General features: G+C 41.7%; 2 long non-coding RNA genes across 11 annotated transcripts in view; one reads left to right on the plus strand and one right to left on the minus strand.

Annotated features, from left to right (window-relative positions):
- Window positions 1-11,888, minus strand: part of LOC128805937 (uncharacterized) — a 30,613-nt gene extending 18,725 nt beyond the window's left edge. For 2 of the 9 annotated variants that reach the window (XR_008436648.1, XR_008436652.1), the window contains exons 1-2: window positions 11,824-11,888; window positions 702-926 (exon numbers count right to left, since the gene is read on the minus strand). This is a non-coding gene — a long non-coding RNA (uncharacterized LOC128805937). The other 7 variants (XR_008436653.1, XR_008436649.1, XR_008436654.1 and 4 more) reach the window with 5 other exon arrangements.
- Window positions 292-27,487, plus strand: LOC128805938 (uncharacterized). Of its 2 annotated transcripts, XR_008436657.1 has the most exons (7): window positions 292-354; window positions 821-918; window positions 15,776-15,907; window positions 19,289-19,386; window positions 20,904-21,094; window positions 23,049-23,247; window positions 27,203-27,487. It is a non-coding gene; the product is annotated as an uncharacterized LOC128805938 (long non-coding RNA). The 2 variants fall into 2 exon arrangements; XR_008436658.1 differs by lacking the exon at window positions 20,904-21,094 and having other exon boundaries at window positions 27,203-27,482.
- The last annotated feature ends 6 nt before the right edge of the window (window positions 27,488-27,493 follow it).

Raw genomic sequence — 27,493 nt, forward strand, 5'->3', positions numbered from 1 at the left:
TTTTCATTTGCTATCTGTTCTTTGAAAGAAAGGTACTTTTTATTTCTTCCCAAGCTTTATCCTAAAATAATTATTTGCCCAAATCATCATCAACGAGGACTGGGTTTTTGGTTACTGAGTACATTTTCTGGTTTATATTTACCATCATAAGGCATCTTGGTTTTGTAGAACATTTTTTACTAGGAAATGAAACGGGATTACCATCAGAACTTTTAGACATTGCCGTGATTCAGTTTGAAATTGAGCACATTTTTAAGTTCACTAAATAAAGCTTCTTTCATCCACAAACAGGTCCAATGTGACTCTGCAGCCAGCCACAGCATATGAGCAATTAGAAGTTCTCATCTGACTCAGGTAGGTGGATTTGCAGCTGGGGTGCCTGGGTTGGTCTGCTGTGAGGGAAGGCTACAAACATGCACAGCTTATGGACAGAAAGATAGAAAAGGTAGAGATGTTTGCCATATCAACATCAACACATACATTTAAAAACCATATTGCATCACATCAACAAATGCATTTTGAAACAGTAATTTAAATTCAGGCACAAACCAGTAACTTCTCAGTTCAACACGGGTTTACAGTTTAGTTCTGCTATACCTGGGAAGAAAGCAGTTCTCTGACTTTGTACCTAGATAAAACCTCCAGGCTTGCCTGACATCAGCATAATTGGGAACTTTTCCCATTCCTAGCAGGAAACTCACATTTTGTTTTGCTGGGATGCAAACTGATTTCTTTGACAGGAATTCAGGCTTTCTATGTTTAGAACGTTGCTGTTATTAGCACAAAGGCTTGGTGCCCTCACAGTGCCAATGTGTTCTAGGTGCCTCCTGGCAACAGTGAGTTACCGTTGTGGGAAAGGACTGTCTTTGGTGTGCACCAGAAGGGGCTGCTTGGTCTTTCCACAGCTCCCATTTAAAGGTGAGATTCTTTTTTTTTTTTTTTTTTTTTTGATCAGTTTTCTTATCCCAGAAAATTATTTGCCCTTAACCTTTTTGAGAAAGAGGTTATCTTACAAGAGAGATGAGACAACCCAATCATAGAATCATCGAGGCTGGAGAAGACCTCCAAGGCCCTTGGTTACAACTATTAACCTAACACTGCCAGGTCCACCTGAAAACATCTCCCTAAGCACCACATCTACATGTTTTTTGAATGTTTCCAGGGGTGGTAATCCTACCACTTCCCTGGGCTTCCTTTTCCAATGCTAGACTACCCTTTTGGGGAGGAAACTTTTCCTAATATCCAACATAAACCCCTCTGGTGCAATGTCCTCTCATTCTGTCTTCTTGTTACCTGGGAGAAGAGGCTGAGTTCCACCTGGCTACAACCTCCTTTCAGGTAGTTGTAGGAAGTGACAAGGTCTCCCCTGAGCTTCCTTTCCTTCAGGATAAACAGCTCCCTCAGCTGCTTCTCATCAGATTTGTGCCCCAGACCCTTCTCCAGCTCTGTTGCCCTTCTCTGGACACACTCTAGCACTGCAATGCCTTTCTTGCAGTGAGGGCCAGAATTGGACACAGGACTCAAGGTGTGGCCTCACCAGTGCCGAGTACAGCGGGACAATCCTGCTCCTGCTGGCCACACTATTGCTGATCCAGGCCAGGATGCCACTGGCCGCCTTGGCCACCTGGGCACACACGGGCTGGTTTTCAGCGGGGTGCAGGCCAGGTTTGTAACACAATTCCTGTTGGTATGGTGACAGCTCAGCGCCAGAGGGCCAGCGGCAGGGCACCCCGCGGCTCTCCCGGCCATGGCCGCAAGAGGGCGCACCGGCCCGGCGCTCATCCCTCGCTGCCGGCGCTCATCCCTCCGCCCCGAGCAGCTCCGGCGGCCGCGAACGCCCCCGCGGGAGGGCCTGGGGGGAGCCGAGTGCGCTGCTGAGGGGAGGGGGAAGGCGGCGCGACAGGCGGAGGTGGCGCGACTCCGGCTCCCGCGGGCGGGGTCGTCCCCCGAGGCGCCTCGTCCCTGTCCCTGCCGGCGGCGCCGCGGGGAGCGCTCGTCCCCTGCCGCAGTGCCCCTGCGGCCCGCCGAAGCCATCTTTCCCGGGCGCTTCATTCGGCCTTCCCGGGGTGTGCGGGGCAGCGGGCCTCCCTTCGCTCACAGCCGGCAGCAAGAGGTGGCGGCAGGTGACATTGGAGCTCTCCCTGGGGATGCTGCTGATCCGGGCGCTCCGCGGCCACCGGCGGGCCTCGGTGCCACGTCCCGCCCGGGCTCTGCGCTGGGGCACCCGGCGCGCCTGGCTCTGAGGCACGGGCGTCCTTCTCGTAGGCTGCGCTGTGCTTGCTCACTTCGCGAGCTTGGGAATGTCGCCGTGTAGTGACAAGGCTGGAGCGATGCCGCTCAGCTTCTCCATCCTGAGCCCCAGCGTGTCGGTCTGCCCCGAGATCAAGCGTCACCCCTCTGCATCTGGGCAGAAAGCAAAAGTGACAAAAACTAAGGCGTCGTTTTAGTAAAATGTTTGACTGGCAAAATATCCACTACAGATGTATAATGGGATTTTTTTTAGACAGGCTCAGGTGCTTTTGAAAATGCTGTTGACTTCTGTTTCTCTTGTTTAGGTTGTACAAACTCATCATACACTGGCCCCTTACAGGAGAGCCAGGAGTTGTTCTAAATGACAGTAACACCTTTTACCTGTCCATCTATCCATTCATCCAACCAACCAGTAGGATGCCTCTGCTCACAGAACAGTTTCAGTGCCAACAGCTGTAGCTCGGGTTTTCCCAGGGAAGTTATTCCTAACAATACCACTGGACATGGCCAGCTGGGCCTCAGGCCCGGCCGAGCACCTTCACTGCGGTTTGTGGTCTGGCTTAGGTCACTAGTGACAAGCCCAAGCTGATGTCATGGAGTATACAAAGAAACTCTCAAATAATTAAGGCCAGGTATTTTTCAACACCATGTATTTGCCCAGGATTTTAATGGCTGTTCCTCTGCTGCTTGGAATGATTGTTAAAATCTTTTTCACCTTTTCCCATATGAGCACGGGTGGCATTTAACTAGTGAAGAGTAGTGATTGGGTAATGGTTTGGATACAATTTCAGAAAAATATGAGTACAAAAGAGTTAGAGCAAAAGCAGGTATTCTGCCTAATGCCCTCAGCTACCATTAAGAAACATGAAAATCTAATTGTACTGAATGGAAACGTACATCTTCATCACTGATTATGACACAGAAGAAAATTACTATATGATTGGCATCATAATGGCCAATGTTGAAATGTGATGACACGCCAATATGATGTACATCTCCATTAGGAATGATAAATCAAAGGTTATTCATTTGTGCTTGATTTATGCCTGGGAAATGCTACCAAGGGAAATCTTGATTTAAATCTCGCAAGTCATAAAAAAAAAAAAAAAAAAAAAAAAAAAAAAAAAAAAAAGCCGGGAGTGCCCTCTTCTGGCAATAGATGACAACTGTAGTCCCTGCAGTACTTTCCCCTGTTGCTTTATTTTTTTATTTATGAATATAATTTAAAATTTCGATCTTTCATTATCCCTTTTACCACCACCATGGTCTGTGATATTTTCAGTAATATAATTCGTAGTCCTTTCTTGTATTTTATCCTCTGTTTCAGAAGTAGACTGGATAACATTTAATCCTGTGAAATCTCCCTTCTCACAACCAGAGGCCTTAATCTTGCTGGTAATCTTATTCCAGGAGTACAGCAGAAAACTGCACAAGGGCTGTGCAGTTTATTACTGAGCATGGAGGAAAGGATTCATATTTTTTCTGAGTTAGATGAGAGACACAACCTCATGGGTATATTGAACAGGATCTGGACCTCACGAGAAAATAATTATTGATGAGACTGAAATTATTTGCTGAATTGTTGGCTTATCCTAAGCATCTACTCTGTAGTTGCCTGTATTCAATAGCTGCAGAGGAAAAAGTGGAACAGGAGGTGAGAGGGAGGAAACACCTCGACTTCTTGCTTGCTGCCATTCCTTGCACTTGTGCTTGTGCACAGCGTGCCATGCTGTCTGTCACTCACGGCTGTGTGTGAGCATCGGCTCTGACTTCTCTTACATACAGGTACAGCCTTTCAGCTGCTTATACCACCCCATCTCCAATTCCTAAATCTTCTAGCTTTTAAAATCATCTTTCTTACTCTTCATGCAGCTAAATTCTTGCTTAAGGTCACATTATTTAGCAGCTGAGTTGGTGCAGCCTCCCTTTCTCTGGCCTTGACACATGCAGGCTTGCCTTTGCCTAATCATACTGCATGTGGCTGCTCTTGCTTCAAAGATCATTTCTCTGGCCTGTCTCTTTGAACATGTCACTTTTCTCTTGGCAGCACTGTGCTACCTCCCCCCTCCCCTATCTCACATCAACATAAGCTGCCTGTCTTCATTTCCAGGGTCCCCTGGGACTCCACCTATCATCTCTCATTGTCAAGAGGCAGGAACTGCCCTATGTGAGCAGACTTCAGCTCTGCCATGCTTGGTCCTTACATTCCTTTTTGGAGGAGGATGTGGGTGAATACGATTGGTCGGGGCAAAAAGGGGGTGACTATTAAAGGCAGCCAGGAATGAAGACAACTGCCATGTTTAAATGCTGTTAAAACCTTAAAATGATTTGTCTCCTTTTGTTTGGAGTTACCATCCTCCTGTGTTCATCTCCAAGCAAGCCCATTCTTGTTTTCTCCTCTGTTGTATCTGTCATACTTGGAGAGTACCCCAAATAAACACTCTCAGATTTCTGTTGGTAGCTCTCTAGAATCTCCTTAAAAGTCTCCTTTGCCATGAGGTCTACGAAAGCTTTGATTGCCCTTAGACTGCTAGTGAGGTAATACTGCTGTCACTGAGCATGCATTTCCTTTATTCTCCCTCTGTCTGTTTCTATCCATCTGTGGTCTCTTGTCCTCTGTTTAGTTTGTAACCACTTTGGGACAGGGCCATCATTTTGGTCAATGTTTACACAGTGCTCCAGACAGTATTTGTTGTTGGGGTTCCTGTGTGGTCCAATAGTACAGAAAATAAATAAAAACTGTAACAGCCTGTGGCAGGTGCTCTCTTCTTGCATAGACCTCATTGATTTCAGGCTGTGGGCTGAGCAAATTGCATGAATGTGGCTTAGGTTTTGTGGGTAACAGAACAGTGCTGTGTGCTGTGTGTTCCATTCTAAATGTTGGCCAAAATGCCTCAAATCAAATTCCTTCCCCCTCTTTTTTTTTTTTTTTTTTTTTTTTTTTCCCAGGGCAATGTAGACCAGATCCAGGGACAACCATTTAGCTTCATGTAATTTCTTTCTAGAAAAGGGCAGGAGAGGAGAAGGCAAAATTTACAGGCTTTTGTTTCTGAAAAATAAAACAGAAGGGCTATAAACATCAGGAGAAAGAAAAAAATTCAGATATTTTAAGATCTTTAGACCTCACCTTTTGCCCTTTTTAGTTGCTGTACAACTACTTCAATACTCTAATCCTCAACTATTTTCATAACCAGTAGTAAACTGTGTCTTTGTCTGAGTTTCTTAATTTTTAAATTGAGCTTCTCTTGCTTTAACTAACATAGAGGCCATAACCCTATTTTTGTAAGTCTTTTGATGATTGATAGGGAGATAAAATGAATTGTTATTATTCTATGATAACTTGAATTTGGTTTTATTAGCAAAATGGGTTTAAATACTATTTGATTTTACTGCCTGCTCTGGAACTCTACCAACCTTCAGAAATGCCCAGGGCTTGCTAGACAGGGCAGGGGATATGGTTGTATTGCAAAACATTCCAAAAGAATTCTCTGTGGCTCTGAACTGCAAAGTTATCCATAGAGAGCTCTCTTTAGGCTAATATAAATCATAAAATGAGCAATCTTTGGGTTCAGATCTGAATCCAAATGGTGCAAAAGTGAGTTAAAGTACCTTCTCAATACAAGTACAGCATAGGACTCCAGCCCATATAGTTTGCAATGCCAGCTAAGAGCAGACAAAAAAGAATTACTTAGTGTAATAAATCATAGTTCAGTGCTGATTCTGTATCAAAGTATTGGATAAAAAGAACAAGTATCAAGTGGGGTATAAAGGAACTGTATGAAACCCACAGAAAGGTGAAATATTAGTCTGAGCTATGCTTAGGGTGGTAGTAGAGCCCAATGTTTGGTGTCTTTTGATCTGGAAGTTCCCCATACATTTTCAGGGTACTGATTGAGAAAATTAAGATATTCTGTTGTAGACAAGAAGAGCCCCAAAAGAAGACCAAAGGGAACAAGCATTGATGAACGTAAGAGAAGCCAGGCTGTGTAATGGGACATACAGCATGACACAGTAGACAGCTGTAGCATGAGATGCTGGGTTGCAAAGTCATGCTTGTCCTCAGTGGGAATGCTTCGCTCGTTGGCACCGATCCCTGCGGAGCCAGCAGTCCAAGGAAGGTGTCATACTGAGAAACAGGACCCAGATTATTAAAGACCTGAAAGCAATGCAACTTCTGTCACCTACTCTGAGCTAAGGCTTAAGAGAATCAGTAGGTTTGTGTTGATTGCCAGAGTATGATCAAAAGTTACATGCCTGAAAGAACACAAATGCATGGGAAAACAGAAAATAGAGAAAAATCATCTTTCTGTGAGATCTTAAGTGTAACATTTCGATACAGACTTAGATGAAGAACATTAACCTTCCATTAAGTCACTCTTTTAAATTCTTTTTCCTGTCCCATGCCCATCTTTCCTCAGCTTTAAGCTGATCCTGGTGTCTGCAAGCTGGCTCCATTTTTTGTCCTTATTACTGTCACTCACAGACAGACTGAGTCAGAACTTGACAATTAAACAGTAATAGGGCATTTCTGTTGATGTCATGGGGACATCCTACAGAGGCATTTTGGGTTTTTTTCAATGTCTAGTAAAACTGATAGGAAGTTTTAGGATAGGAAGGAGAAGGAAACACAGTAGGTGAAAAGCAAGACAGTTAATGAGACTGAACAGGCATAAGAACATAGTAGTTAGATGGTATGGGCCAAAATGAAAGCATTTATTTATTGTCTCAATCAAATGGCAACATAAGGTTCTTCTTTTCCCCCTTATGTTATTAGTCTTACAACATGGAAAACATTTTGTTTCCCCATGGAGCTCCTCCAAGTCAATCCTCTATAGTAAAGAAACCCAGCCTTTAATACTTCATGATAAATAAAACATCAGGAATAAAAACATACAACAACACATTATGACAGATAGTACCAAAAAGCATGCACAGACCTGTTCAATAATATCTCTTTGGGAAATTCCTCTCCTGATGTTTCTCAGCACTTAAGAATTTAGTATCTGAGCACCTCACAATCACTAATGGATTTTAGTCTCCCTTCACTCCAAAGGCAAAAAAGTACATTGCCCTTTTACAGTGTAAGAAGTGAATAGTCAGGGACTTGCCTAAGGTCATATTTATTTCTTCTGGAAGTGGGACTTGAGTCACGTTTTCTGTGTCATGGTCCAGTACCTTGAGCCATCTTTTCACCCACTAACAGATCAGCATCAGAGCATTTAAGAAAGGGCCATGTGTTGCACAATGCTCATTGGCCTTTTTAATCTCCCAGGTCCTTCTAGTCCTGACTAATCATCAGAAAGAGTTTGCTGTTAGCTTAGCCTTTGAAAGAAGCTGCTCTCCAGCATGGTGTACATTTGTCCTAACTTTAGGGGTTGTACACAACCCTACAACAAATTGTGTATTTGTAGCCCATGTCCCAAAGGAAATTGTCCCAGCATGGTTTGGGACCAAGGTTTGCAGTGTGTTTAAAAAGCACTTTGCTGCTTATGGCTTGGTTGGGAAAATTCTACACAGGCAAAGTGATAAAAAACCAATCAAATGAAAAAGCTTCCCTCTGGCCAAGATCTAAAAGGGTGGACGGCGCCCAGTCGATTCTCCCCCCATGTTTAAGTTCTCTAACCCCTACCTACGGGAGCACTTAAGCACTTCAGCCGTAAATGCTTGAGCAATCCCGTTGCCTCGGGGTGGGGGGTTGGGGAGAATATTCATCTGCTTTCCTGGGTCAGGACCTTGACCTGGAGACTGTGGATGTTTGATTCTTTTGAAAACCAGGGCATTTCTTCAACACTTTACATCGATTTGGGAGTCTAATTTTAGGCAGTTGTATTTTTAAAATCTGGGCCTAAATACACTGCCCGTAGTAAACACAGCATCCCTGGTTTTGGGGCAGAATGCTCCTACCAGGGATAATTTTTTTAAACAACTGGCCAGCAAAGAAAGAAACAAGCCCAATCAACCATCCTAGCAGTACCCTCCCCCTGCAAGCCTTTCCTATCCCCAAGGTTAGTTTGGGATCCTGGATGCATTTTGAATGGCTGTTGATACAAAGTCGTGCTCTTTTCATTTTCATGTCACTTATTTAAAGAGGAGTCTTGAAGCTGTTGTTTACTGGAGCAATGCTTAGGAGGGAAAAGAATAGCGAGTGTATTTTCAAATGCCCTTAGCAGCTTTCTTTTTATTTTGCTCTCCAAGCCCCTGCTATTCAAGTTCCCTTCTCCTCAGAGCACTAACAGCTAGATTGTTCTGTGCAACCAGCTCCCATTAGCAAAAGGAGTCATGCACATCATTCCCATGAACTGCTTTAACAGCACAGTCTTATATGATGAAATGTGCCTCAAAGACAGAGGATGCTAGATAAATATTAACCACATAGTGCACATAGTGTTCTCATTTAAACTTGCATTTAAAATAGCTTTTGGATTTTTAAAATGTACACTTATATTATTTGGTATCATTCATCTTTGTCTTCCCAGTTTAAGAAATTAGATATGCCAGAGCAGAACAAATCTGCATTAGAAGCATGGGGTTTGGTGGTTTATATTGGAGAAAAGAAAGGGAGTGGGGGCTGACATTTGGATTTACTGTCAGCCCTTAATAATCTACAGACCCTAATTTCTCATCAGTGAGTCTGTTTCCTTTGTTTACATTAATTGCATTGAAATTTCTGTCAATTATTTAAACTGAGTAGTCACAACTCATTTATTGCATCATATAGATGATATGAGATCTGACTGTGATTAAATTCATATATGGACAGACAGAATAATTTCTGTAGATTGTGGTGAATCCCTGGAAATCCTTCTGCCTCCTGGAAAATGTTCCGTTTGATGTGAATTAAAATGTGCCTGTGACTAACTGTCATTTGAGAAGCATACCAATTCACTGGTTGTATCAAAACCAAGCTCAAAAGTGTATTCAGAAATGTATACAGTCTCATTACATAGATTCCAACATGCTATATGTATAAAAGAAACAGAAATATTATTTTGTTGGGTAGTGTGGGAGAAGAGGAAGCATATTTTTTCCTAATGTCAGATAATTAGTTTCTGATTAATATCTTAAGCACACCAGTTGTTAAACCTTGCAATTTCATCTTAGCTAGCACAGCTGTGGATAGCTTTACAGAAAACCCATAAAAAATTAAAACCATTTTCTAGGGCTGGTAGACTTCTTTATTATCAATGACAGTGAATCCTGTATATGGATGTGCATTTTGGTGTGTTTTTTTTTTTTTTTTTTTTTTTTTTTTAAATACACCTTCTTTTGGTTCAGTTTGGGGGTTTGATTTTGTTAAATCGGTGGACCTTTCATTCTTCATGATTGACAGTAGTGATTGACAGTACATGGATGTTTTTTCTGTAGCCATCAGTACCAGTGACTAGAAAAACAAGCAAATAGTCCCAACTGCATAATAAAAAGTAGAAATTCTGTATCTTAAATACTTCAATCCACTTTCAAAATGACCATGCTGCTTGAGTGCCTGGATATAACTTAAAACACAGACCTTAAAGGTGGAGTGCACACCTAGTAACTGAAATTCTCCAAGCTGTGGTTACCATTTACTCACAATTTTGGACAATGCAAAAACGTAAAAGCTTCTCTTCCCAGGATTGTTGCATATTACCACCATTCATCAAAACATTGTGGTAGTTGTCTATTCTTCCCTACTTTATATTATTTTAATATTTTTTTATCATTTGGAGACTCAGAATCTGCACATTAACAAACCAATATGTTTATGCATTGCAGTATGGACAAGAGAAAGATTTTAAGTGCCCTGCTTCCAGGAGGCTTATTTAAACTATAACAAAATAATTAAAAGTTGCTTGACCATACCTTTTTAATTGGCTCCCTGCTAGAAGGGTTAATAGGAATTCTAATACCTATGTAAAAAAGACAGATAAAGAAAACAGTGTAATGTAAAATAATTCAGATTGTCTCTGTGTAAATGAGGCAATAAATGCCTGCGACATGAAGCTCAGTCTGACTTCACAGCAGGGCTTGGTGCTTAATTGAAAGTCCTAACTAGACCCATTTATCAAAGAAATCACTCAGAAGGAAATTTAATTATCACAATTAATCTATATTTTTTAGAAAGTCCCAGCAAGGCACACTGAAAATTTCTTTGGAAAGAATTTTACAATGTTATCGCCAAAAAAAGTCAAGTGCCAAACCTCTCATAGGTTAAAAAAAAAAAAAAAAAAAAAAAGTGGGCAGGCATGGGGCATGTTTTTTGAGGAGCAACTTGTATTGCCACTTAGACACAGCTCACAGTAATGAGCACTGTCACAGCAGGGGCTCAAATGGAAATATTTCTCCCTAAGTCACAAAACTGCTCCCTTTGCAAACTGGAGAGAACATCTGGCTTCTTGAGAGAGCTGCCTCGCAATGTGCCCATGGACTTGGGATCCTTGGCACAGTTTTGCTTTGATCTGCAGGACCCCCAGCATGCCTCAGCTACCCTTGTGAGTTCCTGCTCTCTGTTTGTCCTGGTGCATACACAGAAAAGCCAGAGACACAGCATGGCCTCTCCTTGGGAACTAACACAGGAAGCTTCTGTAGAGTGAGGAACCAGCAGCACTTTTTGTTTCAAATACTTAAGGTGTTGGGAGGAGATCTCTCCAATAGAGTTGTGCATGCTTGCATTTATGTTGTGTCCTCCAGTGAGCAAAGTTTCATCCTGAAACCGGGGTATTTCCCCTAAGTAACTGGTGATATTTAACTCCCAGATGACATTGACTTAGAAGCTGGACAAGTTGGCAAGAAAGATGACTCTGAGCTCCATTGTTGCACAGCTTCACCAAAATTTGGGGTTTCCCAAGAGGTTTTCCATTGGTGGCTTTTCAAAGACCAGGTAACATTTGAAAGTTTAGTTCAATTTTCTCTCTTATTTTGAAAAGCAGCCCCTTATTTTATGCAGAGCCCTACCTCCATTTCCAAGCCTCCAGTGTAAGCCTGGTATTCTGCAGAAGGCTACTTCTGGAGCAGACAACAAGTAGAATTACATTTATGTGCATCATGTGGCACTTGACATGCCTGAATGAAGATGAAAAGAAAGCCCTGAGAAAGTGTGCAGATCTCTGTCATGATAAGATTCCCCTTCAGTCAGTCACTGAGGTGATGGATGGTAGTTTTTTAGGGCTTCTGGACAGTAGTGTGCAGCACCTGGTAGGTGGGGGTCTGCTTCTTCACTTTGAGACCGCAGAGCTTCAGTACTGCACTGGAGGCAGGATGCAGGGAAGTGGTGTACTCACGCTGGCTTCAATGAAGGGCAACAGTGGGCACTTCAAAGCACAGGGAAAATGTGGACAGAGATTTTATCTCACTTTGTGTGGCTTGCACAGCCCCACACATACTCATGTTTCCCCAGGCTTAAAAGAGGCCCATAACTCACCTTAAGGTAGCAAAATTTTCCCTTCCATTCTTCACAGTCAGAACATTAGAAAGTATGACCCATGTTAACATTCTTATGCATCACCTTCCTCCTTTGTCTTCTGTGGGAAAAGTTTCAGCTTGGTTTTTTGATGTCACTGGAGTTGTTTACTGCCCTTTTTTTTCTGTATTTCCTACTTTATTCAGAGGGGAAGGAAACAACTCCAGAGCAGATCGAATTGACGTTTAATTGGACATCCTGTGAAATAAACATTGTGACTTAGATAAGATTAAAATGTGAGTCACAAGTCTGGTGAGTTTTCAACTGTCAGGGAATGCAGTGAAGGAATGAGGGAAGAGCAGCAAAGAGAGAGCTGCTAGAAGCAATGCTCAGTAGAGCAGCAGCTGCTGGACTTACATGCTTGTTTTCACTAGGCTTATACTAAAAGTGCAGTGGACAAAACTGGAGAAAACAACTGACAGTTCTTTATTTAAGAATTATTACATTTTCAAGCAGATTTTAATTTATATATTTTTTCCTGTACTGAACCCATCTGTGACTGCCCTCTAGGAGTAAACCACTGTCCAGCTTGGCTAAATTCTTGGATACTAAACATGAGTACTTAGAAGTGCTTCTGGAGAAGAAACCTTCAACAGGTTTGGCATCTTCCATGTACTCGCTTTTTATGTTCGATACTTTGCAATACTTCAGGTGAGTAGATTTGCTGGAAGAAATAGTTTGCACACAGAAATGAAAACTATATTGTAGCATATTTGTTAAAATATGAATTCCAGATAACAGAATCACTGAATGGGTCATGCTGGAAGGGACCCTAGTGGTTCATCTGGTCCAACCTCCCTGCTCAAGCACGGTCATCCTAGGCAAACATCACAGGAATTGCATCCAGACAGGTTTTGAATTATCTCCAGTGAGGTACACTCCACAATCTCTCTGGGCAATCTGTTCCAGTGTTCGGTCACCTGCACAGTAAAAAAGTTCTTCCTCATGCTCAGCTGGAACTTCCTGTGCATCGGTTTCTGCCTGCTGTCTCTTGTCTTGTTGCTGGGCATCACTGAGCAGAGCCTGGCTCCATCCCCTTGACACCCTCCCTTCAGATACTCACAGACATTGATGAGTTTCCTTCTCTGTTGTCTCTTCTCGAGGCTGAACAGACCCAGCTCCCTCAGCCTTTCCCACTAAGAGATGCTCCAGTCCCCTCATCACCCTTGTGGCCTCTGCTGGACCCACCCCAGGAGCTCCATGTCCCTTTTGTGCTGAGAAGCCCAGAACTGGACACAGCACTCCAGATGTGCCTCACCAGGGCTGAGCAGAGGGGCAGGATCACATCCCAAAGAGCTGGCAATGCTCTTCCCAATGCACCCCAGGATGCCAATGGCCTTCTTGGCCACAAGGACACTGCTGGCTCATGGACAGTTTATTCTCCACCAGGACACTCAGGTCTTTCTCTGCAGAGCTGCTTCCCATAAGATCAACCCCCAGCCTGTTCAGGTACATGGGGTTATTCTTTTCCAAGTGCAGGACCCTGCATTTGCCTTTGTTGAATTTCAGATGCTTCTTCTCTGTCCATCTCTCCAGGTTGCCAAGGTCTTTCTGAAGGGCTGCACAGCCCTCTGAAATATATAATTGCAGCCTTTCACATGAGCCTCACTTGATTTACCTGCATAGACCTGATGCTACACGTAGGGACAGACTCCTCATTCAGACTCTTAACAAACATCATGTCAGGCTCCTACTTAGAATCATAGAATCATTGAATGATTTGTGTTGGAAGGTTATCTTTAAAGGTCATCTAATCCAACTCTCAGAAATGAGTAAGGACATGTTCTTCTGGATCAGGTTGCTCAAAGCCTGGTTCAACCTGAACTTAAGTGTTTCCAGGAAAGGAGCGTCCATCACCTCTCTTGGCAACCTGTTCCAGTGTTTTACCACCCTCATTGTAAAACACTTCTTCCTTATAGCTAGTATAAATCTACTGGTTTTTAGTTTAAAACTGTTACCCCTTATCCTGTCACAACAGACCTTGGTAAGAAGCTTATCCCCAGCCTTTTATAGGGCCACTTTAAGTACTCATGAGCCACAACAAGGTCTCCACAGAGCTGAACAATTCCAACTCTCGGCCTTTCCTTCTATGAGAGATGCTCCAGCATTCTGATAATTTTTATGTCCCTCTGCTGAACTCACCCCAACAGGTCCACGTCTTTACTCCAGAGCTGGACACAGCACTCCAGGTGTGGTCTCACCAGAGAAGAGCAGAGCGACAGAATGCCCTCCCTAACCCTGCTGACCATACTGCTCTGGATGCAGGCCAGGACACATTTGACTTTCTGGGCTGTGAGTTCACATTGCTGGGTTATGTTAAGCTTTTCATCCAACAGCACCAAGTCCTTCTCGGCTCTCAATCTGTTCATCCCTCAGTCTGTGTTGATACCAGGAGTTGCCCTATGTGCAATACCTTGCACTTGGTCTTGCTAAATCAGGTGAGATTCCCATGTGTCCACTTCTCAAAATTGTCAAGATCCATGTGGATGGCATCTTGTCCTTCAGGTGTGTCAGCCACAGCACTAAGTGTGGTGTCATTGGCAAACTTGCTGAGGGTGCACTCGAACCCTCCTGTCCTTGTTGCTGATGAAGCTATTGAACAGTACTGGTCCCAGTATAGACCCTTGAAGGACACCACTTTTCACCAGTGTGCACTGGAACACTGAGCCATTGACTACTTCTTCACAAGCTATAAGCTAAGTTCAGCTCCTTTCTCCTGGGCTCCTTTCTCCTTTGCCTCCATCCTGAGGTGAAGGAGAGGCTGGCTGTGGTGGAAGATCTGGTGATGGAGGCAGCTGTCTGGCAGAAACTGGCCACACACCAGGTCAGCTGTTCTGTGTTGCACCTGTGGAATGGCTGATGGCAGCCTTTGCTGGCTCCTCTGTCTCCCAGCAGTGGCTGCGTAGCAGTCACCTGGGTGTGAAAAGCTCCCAGACTTTGACAGTTCCCAGAGCTCTCTGATCCTTTGGACATGTATTGTAGCTTGGAGATTGCAAAGGTTGTTGGTTTGCTATTTGCCACCAGGTGGCCTAACCATTCCACCGTTCATGAGGAACGAGACTCCATTAGAGAACAGCAGCTGGAACTTTTTAAGCTTTACATATTTTTCTTCCCAAGCCTCCACCTCCCCTCCTTCCTCCTCATTCAGTTGATTAAAAGCGATCAGGGCTGCTCTGATTTATCAACTCAATCCTTTACTCTAAGCAATTGAGAAAGCTGGTGCTTCCAGCCGTCCAGCCCCAGCTTTAGAGATGAAGCTCAGCCGTCTCTGTTTACCTCTTAACCCAAATGAACTCTTGCCATAACAACGCAGGTACCTTGGACTTTTCCTCGTGCAGCAGTAACTGGAGATTGATTCCTTTGTTTGTTGGCTCTGGTATGACTCTGGTAGCTGGTTTTGTGACCACCCAGGAGTTCTGTGCTGGCCATATAAGCTGGATTTATTTTTTTCTAAGCTGCTTTGTGTCCCTGGAGCATTGCAGCATGGATTCAGTGGGCCAGAGGATCTAACTCAGCAAAAGGGTTTTGATTTTTAAACCCACAGACAGCAGTCCCCCTACTCAGTAGTTTTGGGATAGCCATGTGGGAACTGGCTGAGCTGAGGATTCCTTGGGTTTCAAGGGAGCTGGCATTACAGCTCATGCAGTAAAAGTTGAGACTGACTTCCCATCTTGGACTGAAAGGAGCCAGACTTACTTATCTGAAAATGGGAAGGAAGATACTCTTGGATGTTTATCTCAGGTGTTTTTTGATGAGAAGGGTGGGGAAGGCTCTAGCTGTCCCAGCAGTATGAACTAAGAAAAAGCACATTGACACCAATGGTACTACATTGACTTGCAAGTATTGGGAAGCCACTGAATGACTTCTTAGGAGAAGGAAGCACAGTTTCAGGAGAAAGTGTTTTTTTTTTAATGTACTGCAACACTGATAGCTTAGAAAATGGTATTTTCTACTGTTTGCATAATGCCTGAATTTTTTTAGAAGGTACTTTGAAAACAAATCTCAGTAACTAAAGTAATCAACTATGATTATTTGGTTAAAACTCACATAATTCACTTATTTACCCATCTTTGTAATTATGCATTTCAGCTTTGGTATGAGCAAGGACAAGGTGCAGCGATGACAAGCAGGACCATCATCTCAGAGCCCAGCAACTGAAGCATCTTCTCAAGATCAGTTCAACTCAGCTCTGAAGTGCTGCCTGACAATCCCAAATCAAAGGTATGCAGTTTCTGAATGCCCCCTATCATAACACAATTGCAACGCAAGTCACAACTGCATTGGGCAGACTTTCCTAAACGATGTGGTGATTGCACTTTTAAAAATATCAGTCATTTGGAGAAAATACCAGAAGTCCTTACATCTGGTAAATGAAATAGTTATAAATAATAAATACCTGGAAATTGTTTGATACGTTTAGTTGCATCACAAAAATATTATGAAGTAGAACTGGATATTTCAGGTACTTTAACCTAGCCTTGGACACAGGAGAGTCCAATTCTGATCATTTGCAGGATAAGCAATCAAGTTCAGGGTAAGGAGACTTTAGCCAAGGTGTTACTCTGGATTTACACCTCTGCAGATAAAATCAGATGCTATCTTCTAGTCTATGCATCCTCTGAGAATAGAATTAATTTTGAATTCTTGTATCATCTGCTTGCTTGTGCACTTATTTGCTAACTGTCTGACTGAGTGAGATATTCTGGGCCAGTATGATTTAGGCATCCTTTATTACACACTTTCCAATTCAGTACATTTTTTAATCAAGACTAAATTGAAGTCAGGTTCCAGGTACATATGAATATAATATATATTTAGTGAATACATTGCAAATCCCCTAGTCTAATTTTGAATGTAACTATAATAGAATAAGAACTATGAAGGTTCCTTTATTTTACAGAGGAGTGTTAAAATATTGCTGTGTCTTAAAGGCAAGTTAAAACCTATTTTCATATTTTTAAAATCACATTAGCTAAAAGCTTGTTAAGGAATAAATAGTCCAGAGGATAATTGAGACTTAGCTGGCTTAAGCAGTAATGAATCAAAATCAGATGCCAGATCATTAATTAATTCTACAAATTATAATGTTGCCATTACTGGCAAATACTATGAGAGCTAATACCAAGGAGAAAATTAAACTGCATAGTTTCCCTTCTTGCTACATATCTTTCGCCAAAAATAAAACTGCAGTAGGTTTTTGTTATTACATAGATTGTCTGTTTTTTAAAAACTTTGGAATGATTGTTAGTTTTAAAAAATATTTCAATTTCTTTAACTTGCTATTTATAGAATCTGCCTATCATAGACTATAAGGATATTTCCATCAGTGCTATAACTCATGGAAACTAAAATGTTTTAAAGCAAAAGTGACAGAAAAGTCAATTCAACACTTCAGAAGCCTCACAAAACTTCATGCCCCTTCAAATCAGCCTCTTTGGTAAAAGGCATAATAATAGATCGGTCTTGCAATGTGGCCTGAAGTGCCACTATCTCAGGCTCTGTCAGACCAATGCAGAAAAGGAATTAGATGAGAAGTGAGAGAGGCAAAAGAGAAGGTCAGCTGGATATTTCTAGCCACCACTTCTCATCCCACAAGAAGAGGAAGCTTCAATATATTTAAGGTGGTGGACTTAAAACACTTTTCTGCAGAGTGCAGAACCAAGCTGGGGAATGGGCAGTGATGGAATATCACTGACCCTTATGAAGAATAAAACACTAAATAGTGATGACATCATAGAACATCAGCCTAGTCAGAGTAAAACTTTAGGGCCAAAATGACAGAGCACCATTATCTGAAAACTCACAGTATTGGAACTGTTTGTCTGGTATGGTGTATCTTTTCCTCTTTTCCCATCATGCGACAGACATCAAGTTATCTCGGATCTAGAACATGAAGGTGGTCTAAAACATACCCAAAGTGCTTTAATTAATCCTGGAGACCAATCAAAAGCAAACGTACTGCAGTTCTAGTGAAATAGTTTGCTCACTTAAGCATCACTAGGTAAGGGAGTAGGTGCACTTTCCTCTGAGATTAAATTGTCCTGAAGGATCCAGCACAGACTGTCAAGTCTGATGCCCATAAGAGCCATCTGTACCTGTAAGAAAAAGCTGTGGAAGAATGTCCCATTTTTTTCTCCTTATCAATTGTTATTTTCAATCAATTTTTTTTCCTCTGTTTAATTGAAAAGACATCTGGGTAGATTATTTATAGGTAAAACAGTAAGATAACCTGAAATAAAAATATTCTCACAGTTTCCCAAAATGAATCACAGCTCGGTTTCCAGCAGGAATCTGAGACTCGTGAATCTTGTTACCAAGAGCTACATTTCAGCTGCAGAATAATAAGCTGGCACCTTTTTTCAGCCCTCAGTGTCTGTCCACCATTAATGACAGCCAAATTTTTGCCAAATCAAATTTATCATCTAGATCAGAGGGTGCTAGCACCACACTGACTGTCTTTTCTCATAGTTTCATATCTATGCTGAATAGATGAATTCTTGGTAATTTTTTACCCTTTGGGTCCTTTGAACTATCTAAAGATGTTAACCTTTGCCATGCAATAAAAATTAAACTGTCAATAGGCAACACTTTGGATAATAATGTATTCTAATATTACTATATTATCTGTCCCTCTACTGAATTCATGGCCCTTTTCTATGTTTGGAGACAACAGATAGTACTAAAGCTGATGTATTGCAACTTTTGGCCTTCTGGCAAAATTACAGTATCTAATTATAGACCAGTAATTACAATTTTCCCCCAAAGTTGCTGTCTTGAACACAATTTGAAAAGAAATTGAGAGCAGCCAACAATGGATGCCTATGAAAAACACAGAGATCCTCCCTCCAAGGACTTTTCCAGATTGCAGCTACTTGCATCTCACCAACTTCTTGAGGCATTTAATAGTACTTGAAGAGTCTTTCTTGTGTGAATTTGTCCAGTCTTTCTTTTTGTTAAGATATACAGTCAATATGGATCACTCTTCTAGTTTCAGTTTTAGTCTCTCCAGGTACCCTGCTAAATTGGTGGAAAGATGATGGGCTTTTTTTTGTAATGAGTAATGACTCAGAGGTGGAAAGGACTCTTTTTACATGGTTGGATGGCCAAGTTCATGGTGAAATAGCTGCTATAATTCTGCTGGGATTTCATATTATCATTAATGATTTGCTAGGGCACTTGAAGCCTGCAATGCTATCCCTTAAAAGGATTTAAAATCTAAACACATTTAAAAAGCTCTGCGTTTGTGCTGTGTGGCTTATGTTCCTATTTTCTGACACTACAGCCCTAATTCTTTTGACACTCTGAAATCTGTCACTGTTGGAAATTATTAATGCCACCATCAACAAGGAAATCTACAAACCCAGGAACTTTTACAACTGTGGTGTGAAAGCACAGTATTCAGCTGCTGTAGAAACATCTTTGGCATGAAACAATTTTGTTATTTAGCTTGTTTTCATATTTTTCCACTCATAGAGATTAATTTATTACAGTAATTATTAGTTAGACCAAATTTATGCAGGCTGACAGAACCTTTGTTCCAGATGGACACTGCCATATAACAAGGGGCAGTTGGTAATGTTTTTTTTTTTTTCCTTACCAAAGGGTGTCCAGTGGAAGATCACAGTTATGGCAGTTTGGGGAGAAGGAAACAAAACCACCATGCAATGAGATATCTTGTGACAAATATCTTACCCTAACTGGTAAGTGACACCAAAATAATTGCTTTTTTTAAAATCCTTTTGTTACATCTTACAAGCTTTCAGCCAATTTATTGAGATAATTTGTATAGAATTGATTTTTGTATATACTTTTATCAGATAGGCAAGCACTCACTGATGCTTAATACACAATGGTCCTATCACACAGTGCTGTATAATCAAGAGCCACCCAAGGATTGGATGACCTGGAAAAATCATTAGATGGGGCACAATTCTTCTAAAAAAATAGTCACGCCAATATAATGTCCCAAACAGAATCACTAATTTCCCTATGCATGTCCCTTTTTCATCTTGGATTGTGTCACCTTGGATGCTTTTATCATTGAATGAAAGCAACTGTATGCCAGTTGAATTAAGTTCCTATAATTAAGATAATTGTAGTGATGTAAAAGGGAAAACTTTTTATTCAGCCACATTGTCACCAGGCCCCGAGGCGGTATCTCATGTCTTTGATGGAGAGGCTGTGGTCTGTAATTTTGGTGAATTTACCACAGCTCTGGTACTTTAGATGCTTCTGTTTTTAAACCCAGTGTCTCCAATCCACTTCCCACTGTGTCATTTTGGAATTACAAGTTAATTGGCATACACCTTCAATAAGTTAGCATGGACTTTTCCTGCTATACTGTCATTTACACCAAGTGATATCAAAGAAAAAAGAAAGAGAAAGGCACCACAATATACTCAATAAGCATTTTAGATTAACAGTTTGGGGAATAATATAAATTGTGGTAGATGCAAGGAGGTTTGTTGGGTCTTTTTCATGTTTGTTTGTTTATGAGGCTATCCTAGAAGATGAGACACAATGAGGAAAATTCTGCCTTTAAGAAAGTTAATGGGAAACAATTCTGCAGTTGCAACAGGGATAGAATTTTTCTGATTGTGTATTATTCCATTCCATCCTTCCCCCTCTGCCTCCTCTCCAGCACACATGCGGTAGACAAAGAGCAGTGCCTCTCCTATTTCAGCTGTCATTTCAGAGGAAGAAGACTGACATAATTCCCTATCACCAGGTCACTTAATTGCTTGATGGTCATAAAGGATAACAATTTTTATTGTTCAATTTAATTAGATAGCTTCTAGAATAAAATAATTTTTCTCATAACACAATCTTTCTCTTGGAAAAAGGATAAAAGCTTATTTCAATGGGAAATCATGGCTTGAGTCACATCCAGAAAAACCCTAGCACCTCAAGTCACTGAAATAAAACTTCTTTGTGTAGACAAATGCAAAACCTGTCCTATAGATAGGTTTCTATAAGAACTGAGAGTGATATTAAGTGGTTTTTAGCCATGTTGGTTTTTGGAAAAGAGGTTAAGGTGTAAAGAGGGCCCGGGAAAACTGAAGAATAGATTATGTTAACTGATTGTGGCTAAGGATGAAAGTTGTCTTTAGGATTTAACATTTCTTTAGGGTACTGCAGAATCTCACAGCGTCAACAGACACTCTAGCCACCATACAGCAAAAATATAAGTTCTGACATTTAAAAAAATCTTTTCTAGGGGTCAAAATATCTGACCTATTTACAGAAAAGGAGCAGATTGATAGCTTGCCTGTTCTGGTGCAGGAGGATGCCATCCTCCGCAGAGTTTACTTTTTTCTTCAGAACGCACCAAAACCTCCTGAAGTTCACCAGGAATTTCGTAGCACCTGTCTGGCAAAAAATCTGCTGGTCATCTGACTTTTCCTGTGGGTATGTGCATGATGACTAAAAGAGACTGAGAAGTAGAGGGGAAAGGCACTGAAATGGGATGCTTTTTTACTTCAGTAAATTTACAAAATCAATAATTTCTGGGGGGAGCTCAAATCCACAAGCCCAGTCAAGAGATTCTACACTTTATCAAAGAGTAAAAAAAGCTCTTCTGCAGCAATCAAAATGTATTAGTTTTTTCACAGATTGTGGAGCTGAAGGAGTGAAGTTTTCTACCTTGTTTAAGGCCAGCAGTTTGCCTGATGTATCCTCTGAAGCAGTAGCAGAGTAACACTTTTTAATTTTATTTTTTAAAATACCTTGCTAAACCAGTGAAAGTAACCTAATCCAACTCAAGCACAGAGCACACTTGTTCTAGTATAAAACATCTTCTGGAGGATAGTGCATGCATGTTGTTTGGAAAGAAATTTAAGTTGTCCAGAGAAGAGCCACTGGAACAAGAGCATGAACTTCTCTCCAGGTGTTCTGTTCTGTTTTAAATAATGTAACTATAGGCCAGTTTCCCAAGATACCAGACTGATAAGGCCTGGTCAGCTAGGACATGAAGCCTTCCTCTTTCCTCTCTGCCCTTTTTTCCTTTCCTGATAGCTAACAGTAACCCATGGGGATGTGCCTCCTTTGAAGCCAGGCATTGCTGGTGCAGTTACTGAAGTTAGGAAAATACACTGGCACTGACTCCATCTCTCTGCTCCTTTCAAAGTAAAGATTTGTTACTTTCCAAATTGCTTGCCCATCCTATTACTTGGTAAAGCACTCAGGATGTTGCTGCACTTGAAAATGACCTGGTTTACTCCAACCCTGTATATAAACTGCCAGTGTACATCTAGATCTTCTCTGAGTCCATGCAACTCAGAATAGACCCATTAAAGCTAGTGGAGCTGCTCCAATTCACCCCAGCTCTAGGTCTGCGCCATCTTTTCTCATTTGGTTCTTTAACCAGTCCTTTTTTCTTGTTCCAACTTCTTTTCTCATCTACATTTATCGGTCTAGTATTTTGAAATTTTATGCAGTCTGGTTTCATTTACTGTTAAAAATGCATCCCCAGTATCAGGCACATCATTTTCTAAGCCTCTATCATGCCAAGAGAGTTAGTAAAACATCAGTTTTTCACTTCAGTTCCTCACCCATATGTTTTCAAGTAGCACTGGGGAAACATTTTTTAAAGGACAGACTCCAGAGATGTCCTTTAATATCATCAGCAATGATAATCAAAAGCTGCTTCTGCAGAAGCCTGTGGGATTATCAGTCTCTCAAAACGAAATTCAGCAGCTTTTCTTGCAGTAACATCTATTCTCCACCCTTGCACCTCAGGCTATCCTTCACCTCAAGGTGGTAACACCCGGACAACTCCATTTCCATATGCACTTCCTCTTTAAGTGTCAGGAGGGACCCTTAATCCAGGGTAAAAAGCCCTCCTGGATTTCTACGGGGAAACACAACTCAAATGCTAATAACAGTTTATCATTGTTCCTAGGTGATACAATTATGCCTCATTTACAGTTGCAAAACAGCTCTGAGGAAGTTGAGCTTTTTTTTCCTCTCTAATTTAGACATAATTTCAGCTAGTCATGACATCAGTGTTAGGACTTAGACTTTGCCACAAAGGAACACATTGCTAATTTCAAGCTTTCTTGGCTAATTCCATTCAGACCCAGAGGTAATACAGCCTGTTTCTGTCCTGTGATTGGCAGCATATTGGATGTTTATGAATATCCAGATAATGATCATCATTTCTGCAAACCTTCCAGCTAGTGACCTCTTTGACAAGGAGAATAACATATACCACAAAGGGGCAGTGAGTGCCCTGTTAAAAAGTTCAACCAAATACTCTCCAGAATTGATTTATCTTCAGCAATCTTACTATTTTGCACTCTGCCATTTCTCACTATTTCTCTTCTTCTCCCTCCAAGTGTTCTATTTTCTTTTTCTTCTTCAGTTTCTCAGATGATGCCTTCAGGACTTGCTGTGCCCCCAGTCCCTCCTCACAGGATGGAAGCATTTTGGTATCACCTGAGCCATACTTCAGTGTAGAGCCCAGCAGAGCCCCACAGATACTTGGAAGAGGATTATGGGTCCTTTCCCACAAATCTAGAGACAGTCATCACCTGCCTTGGCTTGTGACTACCTCTTCACAGGTAATCCCTGACACCAGTTTATTGACAATGCAAACATTCAACTCCATTGAATTTCTGTAGGGGCAAGAAAATAAGCCCTTGTTTGGCCATGAGGGCAACAATGTGGTGAAAAGCAACAGCAGCCATCCTCTGCAATGCCTCCTGGCCAGTCTTGCTCTCCTCAAACTTTAGGAAAAGGGCTTTGCAGTTGTCAGCCCCTGCAAAGAGCGTGGGGGAAGCGGGGAGCCATGGCCTGTGCCAGGGTGAGGGGTGCAGGGTGCAGCAGCAGGGGAAGCAGGCAGAGGGGATCTGACCACAGCCCAAGCTGTGACAGGAGAAATTGAAATGTAAATTCTGCACCCTGGCAATAAATTTCACAGCAGCCTAATTTTCCTAGCAATTACGCCTTGGGCAGAGCCTGTGTGGGCTAGAAAGGAACGGGCTTTAAATTTTCTAGAACTCCCTAATCCTCTTTATCAGTCACTTTTCCCTAAACTGCTGCTGCTCCCTGAGAGATTTAAAGCCACAGTGGCTTCTTCAAGGCCTCTTCCTTATTATTATGTTTATTCTCATCCAGTCAAGACAGAGAAACATTAGCATGTGATTTACACTGCGGGACCAATCGCAAACACCAGCACTCAATATTTGAAATTCAAGCAGTAGCTACTTGCAACAAACTGGTCAAGATCAGTCTGGAGATAAAAAGGCGGGTTCTGCCTTTTTAGAAGGTGGTAGAGATCCATTGTCGAGATCTGTCAGTCTTACCAGCATATGCAATGGCACTCACAAAGTATTAATACATGTGCCTATGCTAGGTTTAATTCCTTTCTTTTGTTTAAGGTTTTTTTTTTTCCCCTTGCAACCATCTGCTTTTCCTCTCATGTTTCAAGTCTTTATATCTATCTGTCAAGCAGGCGGTGGATTCAGGACAGGTTTTCATGCCAAGGCATTCCTTTACCTAATGAAAACAAGTGAATAAAACATAAGAGAAGTAGCTTTAAATTAAAAATAGAGAGAAAAACCCTGAAGAAAACCAATATCTGAAGGAAAACATCTTTTCCTAGGAAAATGCCCATAGAATAGATGAATTTCTATTTATTTCTTGTAATTTAAGTAGGCATCTATAATTATGCCCTATTTAAATAAGGATACAGACCATGTCTGGCAGAAGAGAAATATATACATATGTGAAGAGTCAAGACAATGCAGATAAACTTCTGATGGCATGACATATTCATGCAGAGTAGTCACTTTTCAAAACTAAAATTTCCTCCCAAAGGCCCCCAGTTTGTATTATTAATGTCATTTTTCTTAGCCTGCATTACCATTTCCATTGGAGGCGAAAAAAGACAAAAACTTTTCTCAAGTTTGAAAGGAAAAAGTGGTCTCTGAGCCACAAACATCAAATGCTTTTGCACAAGCCTTTGAATGGATTTCATCCACATGGTTTTGTAAATGAGTAGAGTGAGCATCCACTTCTGGCCTGAAACCCTGTGCTGAGGGACTCAGAGATGAGGTACAGCCAAATGGCAAACCTGGAGGGAAAAAAAAGCATGGAGAAAGCATTTCCCAATGCTTTACACTTCAACAGCAGCCCCACAGAACAGGGCCCCTTCCAGTCTCCAGAACACTGGTCCTGTTTTACAGTAGCTTTGGTGAAGTGAGTACATTTGGATCCTGATTTAAGTCATGGGTAACACTGATTGCTCAGAGCTAATTTAAATCTATAACAAACCATTGTGAGGAGCTGGGCCATTAGAGTAGTTTCAATCTGTTCCTTCAGGGTTCTGCTGGCTGCATGGAGCCTTGGATGGTATATCCTAAATGTCTGCCACCAACTAGCTGTCCCTCTTCTCTGTTTAATCTGAATATCCTGTAATTGGAGTGTCAAGCTTCTCGCTGCCACCACTGAGGAGGAGGATACAGAGGAGGAACCAGAAGAAATCTGTCTTTGCTGTAATGAATGCATGCAGTTCAGACAAGATTGGGCTGTTCAGATGTTTTATTCCTCCTTTTCATCTCCTTTGTTGGAGGCTCAAGCAGTACCAGAACACAGAGAACTCCTTTTAGGGTTTCAAACCCAGCAAAGATCTGCCGGGTCCACTGTGCGGGAGACAGACAGGGAAGCTTTTTTTGACACATCTTTCTAATCTCTGTGCTGCTGGTGCTTTTTTGCATTTCTTGTTGGCTATTGGTGTGGGGGCAAATGGTAGAGGCTCCCCCCTGGAAGTGGGGGCTGGGGAGCCAGTCCAGGCTGCTCTGCTGCTTTGGTGAGGCAAACAAGGTAAGGCAAGAGGTGACAAATAGCTGGTTATACTGCAGTCTCTGGTGCCTGATTGTACAAGGTGGCACAAACGTAGATGCAGTGCCCACACTGAGACACAGAAAGCACAAGCAGGTGTTTGCTGTGATGCTGTTAACTCATTTACCCAGCTGTTTTTAGGGGCCTTGGCAGTAGCTCTCACTGGCTGTACTCCATATGGCCTCTAGCATTTTCTGTCTGTTTCACGGATGAAGAGAAAATCTATGGCACCCAAAGGCCCTGGGCTTTTTTGCCCTCAAGCTGCTACTAGCAACAGTTAGGGTCGTTAAAGGAGCAACAAGGGGGCTCCGTAGTGCAGAAGAAGCCCTTGTTGCAGCTTTCTGTGTGAGCTGTCTGGAGAGGAGTGTGAGGTCTCACCGCAGAGCGCTGAAGGAACACATCCATCCCACTGCTGCTACCGTGCAATTGCTTTGGTGAGGCACTGATCTGATACTGCCCTGGCCTGTCTTGGTATCATTGTGTGTGCCCACCTGCTTTGTTTGTTTGCTGTCCAAATGGATGGAAATATAAGCTTTTGTTGTCACCTTACTCCATTCACCTCAGTCTGAAAAGGTACCTGTCCCTACAGCTGTCTGTGCCTTTGCAGGCCACCCTCACCATGATGGATACCACCTACTCACTGATGAGAAACAGGAGATTTTAGTGTTGTTTTGTGGTCTTACTTAAAGATCTGAAAGTGAATAAATCACGCATGTGTGCCGCTGCTAAAGCTATCAATCAGATGTGTAAACATTGGACACTCGCAGAGATGTGGAGAAATCTGCTTCTGTTTTCTAGGGACACGCTTTCTTTTTCTTAAATGAAAGATTTACAATGTTTTTCTGGTAGTATCTACTACTGCTGAAGTCAAAATTAATACTTGGAATGACCATCAAATTATGTTGACCATTTTCCTGGTGTTATTCTAATCAGGCCTTTAAAACTTTGTGAATATCCTCTCACCACTGATTACATGAAATTTCCTACAGCTATTTAAACAAACCAAACTTTTACAAATAAAAAGCAAGCTCAGGAACAGACCATAGTTACCTTGGAGAGATATTCCAGACCAAGCTGAAAAAATATAGGAGTCATTTGTAGTCAGAAATATGACTTAAGATTAGAACATTTGATTTTATTTTTTTAATACATAACTAAATAAGCTTTCCCGCAGGCTTGAACAAATAATCACCAAATCCACAATTCAATAGAGAACAGGAAAACTAGACTGGGTAACTCTTATGCAGGCTGGGATATTTTACATCTCCTATTCATCTATTCACTCTTTCCCAATGTTGCCCAGCTATCTTAGAATTCATGCACTGGGGTCCAAAAAGAGCTTAGGAAAGAGTACTAGATAAAAAAAAAAAAGTACTTCCCTGGAAAGCAAGATTTAAAAAATATTCCATAAGAATTTTTCTCTGTAGATGCTGCAGAACATATTAAGTTAGTGGTGTCTAGGTCAAAAATAAACCATTGAAAGAGTGCTTTTATCTGCCACTTGGAGCAGGACTAGCTGATTTTTTGCATTTAGCCAGTATGCATAAATTATTTTGTGTATTGCTTAATTGCTGAAGGTTTGTACAGAATCATTTTGCAGTTCATGATTCTATCCTATGGTAGGAAATTCCTTAAGTAAAGACCTAAGTGAGGATGTCTTTCTGATTTCTGCAGGATTCTGAACTGAAATAGGTATCACTGGCATTCCTGACCACAGCAAGCCTCAGAAAATAGCCATCAATAGCCTTGGCCTTGTACAGCTGACCCTGCTTGAACTGTGATTACTTCTCCAGAATTCACCCAGATTGTATTGGCAACCAGCATGAAGTATGAGCCCAGTCTGTCCTAAAGACTAATAACTTAGCCATGAAGATTGGCTTCACGTGCCATGTTAATCGAGTCTCTCTTGAAGTTAAAAATGATCAGTGATTTCCACAGGGAGTTAGAAAATTAATACAGCCTTGA

The sequence above is a fragment of the Vidua macroura genome, chromosome 4 (genome assembly GCF_024509145.1).
Source record: "Vidua macroura isolate BioBank_ID:100142 chromosome 4, ASM2450914v1, whole genome shotgun sequence".
Lineage (NCBI taxonomy): Eukaryota > Metazoa > Chordata > Aves > Passeriformes > Viduidae > Vidua > Vidua macroura.